We start from the raw sequence: 8,633 nt of genomic DNA, 5'->3' as shown, positions 1-8,633 counted from the left end.
AAACCTGTGTAGATCCATGAGAAACTTTGTCCCATAATTAAACCCCAAATGTCTGTTTTCTTACTCCACCCTCATTTATAACATCGAAATGCTTTCGACTATCATCACCAGGATTTTCACCACCCATTCCCCTATCCCCCCCACCACACACACAGCCCTCTCTTCCCTGTCCCATCAGACCACACAACGTGTTTTGGTGGCCGGTGCTGCTCAGATGCCTCGCTGGCATCAGCAGGGCTGATGCTAGTGCTGGTGGAACTGGAGCTCCCCTCTGCTCACTACAGGCACTTGGGTACTCTGTAACTACCGTAAAAATAATAAGGGATTGAACTAAGGAGTTTTCTGCAGAAACATCGGTGTTTTGGGGGATTTTTCTAATTCCCTCTCCGGATTTGTGCTTTCACCAGCCACCACCGGGAGGGAGGTCCGGGCTATTCATTCCTCAGTGGATGCAGAGGTTTAACAACTGCATTTTTCCAAGTACAAGCTTTAACTTTTGCTCCTGAAATTCTGAATACATTTCTTTATGATGCTGAGTAATTCACTGAGAGCGAGCGTGCGTGAGGCTCAGCGAGTCTGGATGCAGTGTCTGAAATATCATCCATTAGATGTTTTTTTATCAAAATTCCCAGTTGTCCTTGAACCTGGTGAGCTGCCCAGCTCACCTCGGAAGGCTGCAGGGCTGGAGACGTCGGCTGCAGGCTCACCTATTCTTCTTTTGAGTAGCTAGAATATATTCTTTTCTCTATCAGCTAACGCTCACCGCAATCGGCAATGGAAGAAATGCTTTGAATGATTTATTTATGTACATTTGTTCTTCTGACTTGTGTGACTGGGTCTGAAATATTCCTTCTACCAACAAGAGCAGTTTGTGTTGCAGTTTGCAGACTGAGATGGTATTCTGACCGACAGCCAAGCAGTTATTTTCAAAAAACAGTCTGAATCGGGAGTTATAAAATGATGAGCATCCCAATTTTGCAGTTGGAGGAAGAGAGATGCATTTTCTTCCCCAGAAAAACAAGCTCTGGGAGAAGGATGATTTGAGTTAAAGTAGGATAAAGACAACAGGGACCTGGCTCTTCGTCTTCATTCCCAAGCAGCAATGGTCAGGGTATGGAAAGAACAAGAAGTAAAAAAAAAAGTTGGTTGTTTGTTTTTTTAAAATATTTACATTTTAAAAAATATTTTTACATTGTAGATAAATTTGAAATTTGTATTTAAATTTGAAAATTTAGGAATAAAACTTAAACTTAAAAAAAAAAAAAAAAAAGGTGTGAGTGGTGGAACACTGGGGGCTCAATGGGGGTATGGATTCATACTCCAGGTCTGCTCTGGAAGGCTGAGTGAACTGGTAAATTAGTAACTGTCACTTTTATAGCCAAAAAAAAAAAAAAAAAGTGTTTGCAAACAGAACTGGGATAAATAGAGCAGACACCGCTAAAGACTCTGCACCGGGACTCTCCAGGGGCAGCATCCCGCTCTGGTGGATGTGAGTGTTCAGAGAGCAGCAATGTCTCAACCCTATTTTCCACGCCGTTTGGACCCCTTAAACCCTAGAACCACAGAGTCATTTGGGTTGGAAAAAGCCTTTAACCACGATTTAACCCTTTACGTGATTTTCTGTACTGAGAAGGACATTCATTATCTCCTTTGGCAAAAATACCTTTCTTTGTCACGCACTTTATTCTGCTGAAAGTCCTGTCTCAGGGGTGATTTAACGGTTGGACTTGATGGTCTTAAAGGTCTTTTCCAACCCAAACGATTCTGGGCTTCCCGGATTTCTGTGGGGTGGTGGGTGGTTGTGGGGATGGTGTGTAGTGCCATGGCAGAGCAGGAGTGGGCGGTGGGAAGCCTGCCCGGTCCTTGAGGACCTCAGGCTGCTCCGTGAACTTGTTATAATGCTGGGTGCTTTGTGCCAAAAGCTATTGCTGTCACATTCCTATTTATGCAATGCACTCACATTTTCATAGTTAGGATGCTGCCCACCCAAACTCGCAGCATGGGCACTGTGTCCTGCGCCTTGTACCTCTGCGCTGCTGTCGAACATCTCGTGGCTCCACAGTCATCTCTGCTGGAACACCCACGCCTTCCCCGAGGTTCCTCTCCTGGGGTTTTCATCCTTCCTCACAGTTCATTCATTCTTTGTTGTGTTTCTCTAATCAAAGAGGCCTACTAAAGGAGCTCAGCCCTCGTCCGCGTAGCGTTCATTTATTTCATCCTCCGATTTCCCAGTTAGTGGCTGTTTTCTCCTGGTAGTCCTGGAAAACAAAACCTGACTTAAACACCCAAGAGGAAAACCAGCAATCGAGCTAAATGTAGGTCAAGTCTCTTTGGTGATTTTTGTTTTTCCTAAGTAAAGGTTTAGTAGTATTAAACAAATGTACACGCTGTAGCTGATAAATTCTGTAATGAATAAATGTATACACTGAAAGATAAATTAGTTATGCTCAGCAGTTGCTTAGTTGATTATATATATTAAATATCTATTATATATATATTTAACAAAATATCTTTTTTTTTCTTTCAACTTTCAAGTTGAAAAGGATACCATCTTGATTTGCTTCTCACCTTGTCCTTGCACTTCTACACACAATTACCCCTGATGGTGTTGCACTGGTGAGAGGGGAGAAAAATCTCTAAAATCAAGGCCCAGACTGTAATTTCAGCTCTCCCCAACGTGAACTTCTGCCAGGGGAAGCTAATATTATTATATTTGTATATATATATATATATATATATTATATTTGTATATATATATTATTATGGTCAGGGTATGGAAAGAACAAGAAGTAAAAAACTCTCAAGAGATTAATGAACAGCAAATATATATATATATATACATATATATATTTGCATACAGTATATTTGCTGTTCGTTATTCTCTTGAGGAGGTATCCCTTGGGTATTTCCTTCCCCGGTGCTCACCCGTGGTGTTTAGGTACAGGCGACGGGAATGCCAGCCAGGGCAATGACAATTAACTGCATGGCTTTCCTCTTCAGCTGGATGGTGCGAATAATTAAAACACATGTAATTTGTGGTAAGGCCAGGACTTGCCCAGACACAAATAATTTCTCGGCATTGTTATATCACTGTAATTCACCAGAGGGAAGGGCATCTTGAATGGAAGGTGAAGCTAGGCAGAGAGGATAGCGTATCTGGAGGAATGTGTTTGGGTTTTTGTTAGTGCTCAACAGAACGGCTTGGGAACCACTTGGATGGGCTTCATACACAGCGCATCCGATCGCATCCTTCCCACGCGAACATGGATCGTCTTGGAAGGATTCTGTGCACCGGGTGAAAGAAGATTCAATACCAGTCACCAGGGAGTATCTGAGGGGCTTGGGGTCAAATACAGAATATTCAGTGTAATTATGTTTGTGGAATCCCACAAAGGTGAATCTGTTAAACACTTCCAAAACTTTGCTTCATTGAGGCATGGAACTTTGTGAGGGTGCTCTGGGATTACAGAGGTACGGCACATGCAAGAACTGGGCTAGGAGCATTAATAGAAGATATTTTCTAGATTTTTTACTTAAAGGCAGCCCTAAACAATAAATGAAAGGCAGGAGACACAGTCACAGTAATTCCCTTCCTATCCCATGCGTTTTGTGGCTTCCTCAAGGCTTCTTAATTGTTCTGGTATTGAATAGCAATCATTAGCAGCGCCTCCTTAGCACAGAGGAGTACAGTACTTCACAATGAGCAAGTTCTGCAAATTAGTGCTTTTAGTCCATGTCAGAAATCTAACCACCGCGCTCTAACAGCAGGAAAGAATGAGCAAGGAGCAACAGTAAAATTGGCACAAAGACTTTTACTATAATCAGGCTGACGTGAATTATTGATGGGGAATAATAATGGCAGCATTAGCTATATTACAGCCAGGAGAGGAACAAGGATGGGCATTTTCTTTAATGTACCAGAAAGCAGACAGTATTAACAAATGTGCAAACGTATAAAAATCTGTTACTAAGGGCAGTAACACAGTTTGCAGGTCCCTGACTTGTGAACCGTGGTGACCTTTGGATGCAGCTTCTTGTAGGAATGGGCACATGGCGCGAGGTGAGGAAGGACACCAAGGTGATGAAGATCTGGCAGGCTTTGGGCACGTACCACAGTACCTGAGCTCTTAACTTGGTGCCTGGAACAGGGTGTTTTCCATAAAAAATGTAAGCAAGCAGATTTACCAAGAGACATGGAATTAACAGCAAAACACTTTTTTGTCTTTAAAGCACACAAATGGTGTTTTGGTTAAGTGGAGGTTTGCTAAAATCCTACTTCACAGCATATTTTAAAGCATCCATCTTTTCAGCTTGGCAAAAAGAGACTTGGCACAGCCAGCCCAAGCTCCCCTTCTGCAGAGGGTGGGAAGAGCTGGGGGGCTTCAGGGTTATGGCCGCATCATCCTAGATGGGAGGGTGGGATGCTGCAGGTGCCACACGCGTCGTGTCATTGCCTCAGGCTTAATGTCTGTGGTCGAACGGCAGGGATGAATCGTTCAGTCACAGATACGAATCAGACAGATGAATCAGCTTCTATTGCAGTGCATCAACGTTGTTTAATAAAGGAGCGTTAAATGAAGGTATGCGCAGACCAGGGTGGGATGAGAGAAGGGTACCCAAAATGTGGTACTGCGTGCCTTGTATTTACAATATGAAATTAAAAAAAAATAACATAATATTACAATCTTTACATACAAAATGTAAACCGCATACATTTTACAACCAAACCAATCTATGCAAATTGGCTCCGGGGTTCTTCATTATTTGCTAATGAATTTTTTCTATTCTTGCGTTCATTGCACAGGCTGCTCGTCGGCTGGGTAGCTAACGTTTACAGAACCCTCTTGTCTGAAGTGACGAGTCACCGAGCTCACCTTCACCACTGAGCCTCTGGGTCCACCTTGCTAGCCAGGAGGTCTGGTGTGTGTTTAACGCTTGTGGGGCTCTAGTGTGGTTTTCATCACCCACTTGCTGAATTTCTGCTACTGCATCACACTTTAAATTCTTGCTTGTCACGGCTGAGTGTTATTTGCAGTCCTTTCCTAGGGAATTTCCCCACATGCTGCCATGGCCTTTGATATTTTCAGTACAGGAATAGAAATTGTGGAACTTTGGATGGCTAAAATACTCTTTCTGCAATCAGCATCATTCTGTTTTTATTTTACCCCTTACAAGGCATCTGCTGTAACTGGAAGCTCTAAGGTAACGCTGTTTAAAATTGCGTTGCGACATCCCCCACCAGGTGATCACAGAATCGTGGGGTGGTTGAGGCTGGAAGAGGAGTCACCTGGTCCAAGGTCCTGCTCGAGTAGGGCCACCTTCAGCCAGTTGTCCAGGACCATGAGCTTTTGAACATCTCCAAGGATGGAGACTCCACAACATCCCTGAGCAACCTGTGCCAGTGGTCCGTCACCTTCGTGACCTAATGTGTTCTAGTTTGTGCCTATGGCCTGTCACTGGGCACCACTGAGAAAAGCCTGGCTCCGTCCTCCCTTCAGGTTGGTATCTACAGGTTGGTTGATAAGGTCCCCCCAAACCTCCTCTTCTCCAGGCTGAACAGCCCCAGCTCTCTCAGCCTCTTCTTGCAGGAGAGATGTTCCAGCTCCATCATCACCCTGGTGGCCCTTGGCTGGGCTCTCTCCAGTGCATCCATGTCTCTCTTGAACTGGGGAGCCCAGAACTGGGGTCAAGGCAGGGGCTTGTGGCTTGTACCCCAATTGTCCTGATCAGAGTTAATAACAGCTTTTCTAATCTGTGGCCTCCTTGAGCAAACCTTGCTTTAATTACAAGCAAAATGAGCTGAGCCAGGGATAAATAACCCAGTAATTTTATAGTCTTCATTTCCTGTATTTTGTGGGATTAGGTGAAATCTGTAATTTTGCTTGAGTGCATGTTTTATGGCTTAATTTCTTACTGCTTTTGTACTAGGAAGGAAAAAAAATCTTATGTCTATGAAAATCAACATAATAAACCGTTATTGCTGGCACAAGAGACATTATGATCTCCCTTGGAATAGAACAAATACATTAAAAATGTATTTAGATGCATTTAAACATGCATATTATTTCACAGATGAGTGTAATGGTTTCTTAGGAGCTATTAGGTTTTAGTATGCAAAAAAACATGTTTATTTGCATGACTTTGAAGAAAATTATTTAACAAAAATGACAGTAACAAGCCCCTTAAGGTTTCATTATATAAATCTTAATTCAGGCAGTGGGATTATTAATCCAAGAAAGCACCATGGACCTAAATGACTCATTACACACACTTTGCATGCATTTATTAATAAACTCATAAACAGCCTGGTATTATTAGGATTTTTCTAAAGCACCTAGATTTGCAATAAGAACAAGGCAAGGTGTGTGCCTCTGAGGGCTTTCATCTTCACATCCACGTCACAGTCAAGTTTGGGAGAACAGGGAAAGTGATGCAGAAATAACCAACGGGCATGGTCTCTGTCATTACAGCCAGGTATGCACAAGGCATTTTTAATTAGCATTAGCATAACTTGAACTTCAGATGTGAAAAAGTTTTTTAAAAGCTGCATTTTGTTAAATGAAGACGCCACACTTGAATTAATGCTTGGAAGCTGTCAGGACATGGCTCACTACGTGGACAAGGCAAAGCAGGGAGCAGTGGGCTCTGCTGTCCTGGGGGGCGGGGAGCGATGGAAGGGCATTGGAGGGGACACTGCAGAGAAGCTTCCTCATCTGCTGATAGCAAATTTAGGACCAAGGCAAAATGCTGCGAGGCAATGGGCTGCATTTTTGGATAAAGAAAAGAAGGTAAGAAAAGACCCAGAGGAAGGAAATGCCACCTTCTTCATGGCTGAGGCATGAAACGGGAGCAAGTGAGGTAGGATGGAGCAGAGCCCAAGTCATAACGGACCAACGGAAAAATTTTGTACTGCCTGCTATGGTACTGCTTTTTAGAAGATCTTTACTTGGTGACATCTTTGCTTATGTTTCTTTTCTCTTTGCATTGTGACTGTTGAGGCACTTCAAACAAATGTAATAAAAAAGAAATAGGAACAAACTCCTGCCTGGAATTTTTATGACCAAGTATAAACTTCTCAATACAGAAGTGTATCATGCAGGGTTCTTCCCATAAAATCAGACAGGCTGGCTCTTCCAAGGGCAGAAGAAAAAGGGAAGGTTTGAGGACTGAGTAGCAGCTGCAGAGCAAAAAGACGTGTCCTTTTTACCAGCATGCTTACAGCAGCAGAGGAAGGAGAGATCATGAGCCTTTTTGCTAGTGGGAGGAAGCCAGAAAGAAAAAAAAAAAAAAAAAAAGCCCCTTTTATCAGAAAAGAAAGAGGGAAAAGTGAAGGCTTCATGATTTGGAAAAGTTGGATTTCTCTTTGAAACACTTTCTGAATCTTTTGCCTAATTTTAAACCATTTGCCTCAGGCGGCAAACACTTTTTTGTAGGTCTTGGGTTTGGTGTTATTTTTTTTAATGGGGCTAAGAGTAGAACTTTACCTGGATGTAGGTGTGAGACCAGCACCAGAAGTGCAGTAGATCTGTTACCACGGCACTGCATAACTAATTAACCAACCTGATAATTTTTTCCCCAGGGTGTTTCCTTGTCAGCTGCCTTTGAGGAGCTTGGTGAGGTGGGGATGTGTTGCTTGTAGCGGCCAGACCAAAGAGACAGTGGTGCTGCCGTATCTACCCCCCAGATGCGGTGTCAGCCCAGGGGGCAAAAGGCTTGTGCTTCCACTGCTGCATGTTTCTTATTCAAAATTGTGTCTTTAAGCTCCTAAGTACCGCTGAGGTCCTATGTTGTTCCAGGCCTGTTGCTGGGTAGATGGCACAAACCCGTAAAATTATAAAATGCTTTAGGTTGGAAAGGTCATCTTGTTCGGTTTCATGTTCTAAGTAGGTTCCAAGCAGATTGAGTTGCTCAGAGCCTTGGCCAGCCGATTTTTAAATATCTGAAAGAAGGAGAGTCCACAACCACTCTGGTTATGTTCCAATATCTGACCATCTGCATGGTGAAAATTTTTCTCTTTACACTTAATTGGAACTTCTGGTACTGTAACTTGGGTCCGTTGCCTCACCTCATATCACTGGTGATATCAGAGTATCAGAGAAAGCCTGGTTCTGCATCCTCTACCAGCTCCCATTAGGCAACCCAAGACCACGAGGTCACCCCATCACCTCCTCTTCTAAAGCTCTCTCAGCCTCTCCTTGTTTTCTGGACCGCAGGTTCTCCTGACCATGGATAATGGAGGAGTTAACTTTTTAAACCTGTTGGGTTCGCATCTTTCACCAGCACTAAAAAATAATTCACTTTTCACTTTTCTTCCATCAAGTCTTTATTGCTCAGCTCTTAAAAGGGAAAGTTGTTTTTTTTAAAAAAAATTTATTCCCTGGATGTGGCGCCTCTTCAGTGTCAATTAAATAGCATCCGGCATCCAGGCAATAGTATATTGTCTGCAGTAAAAACCAGCAGCAATGAAAAACTAAACACAGAACTGCTAGGAGAATAGTGAATTAGCCCAGAGTGAGCTGTATTTGAGTGCAGTTGCTGATATTTATGTGTCGATGGTAGGTACACTCAGACTCATTCCTTCCAAGCTGACAGAAAGCATTAATTGCAATTCTTTAAAACAAAAGCAACATCTT

This window comes from Falco biarmicus, chromosome Z (genome assembly GCF_023638135.1).
Source record: "Falco biarmicus isolate bFalBia1 chromosome Z, bFalBia1.pri, whole genome shotgun sequence".
Classification (NCBI taxonomy): Eukaryota; Metazoa; Chordata; class Aves; order Falconiformes; family Falconidae; genus Falco; species Falco biarmicus.
The sequence above is the reverse complement of the archived record's forward strand: the minus strand, read 5'-3'. Positions refer to the sequence as shown.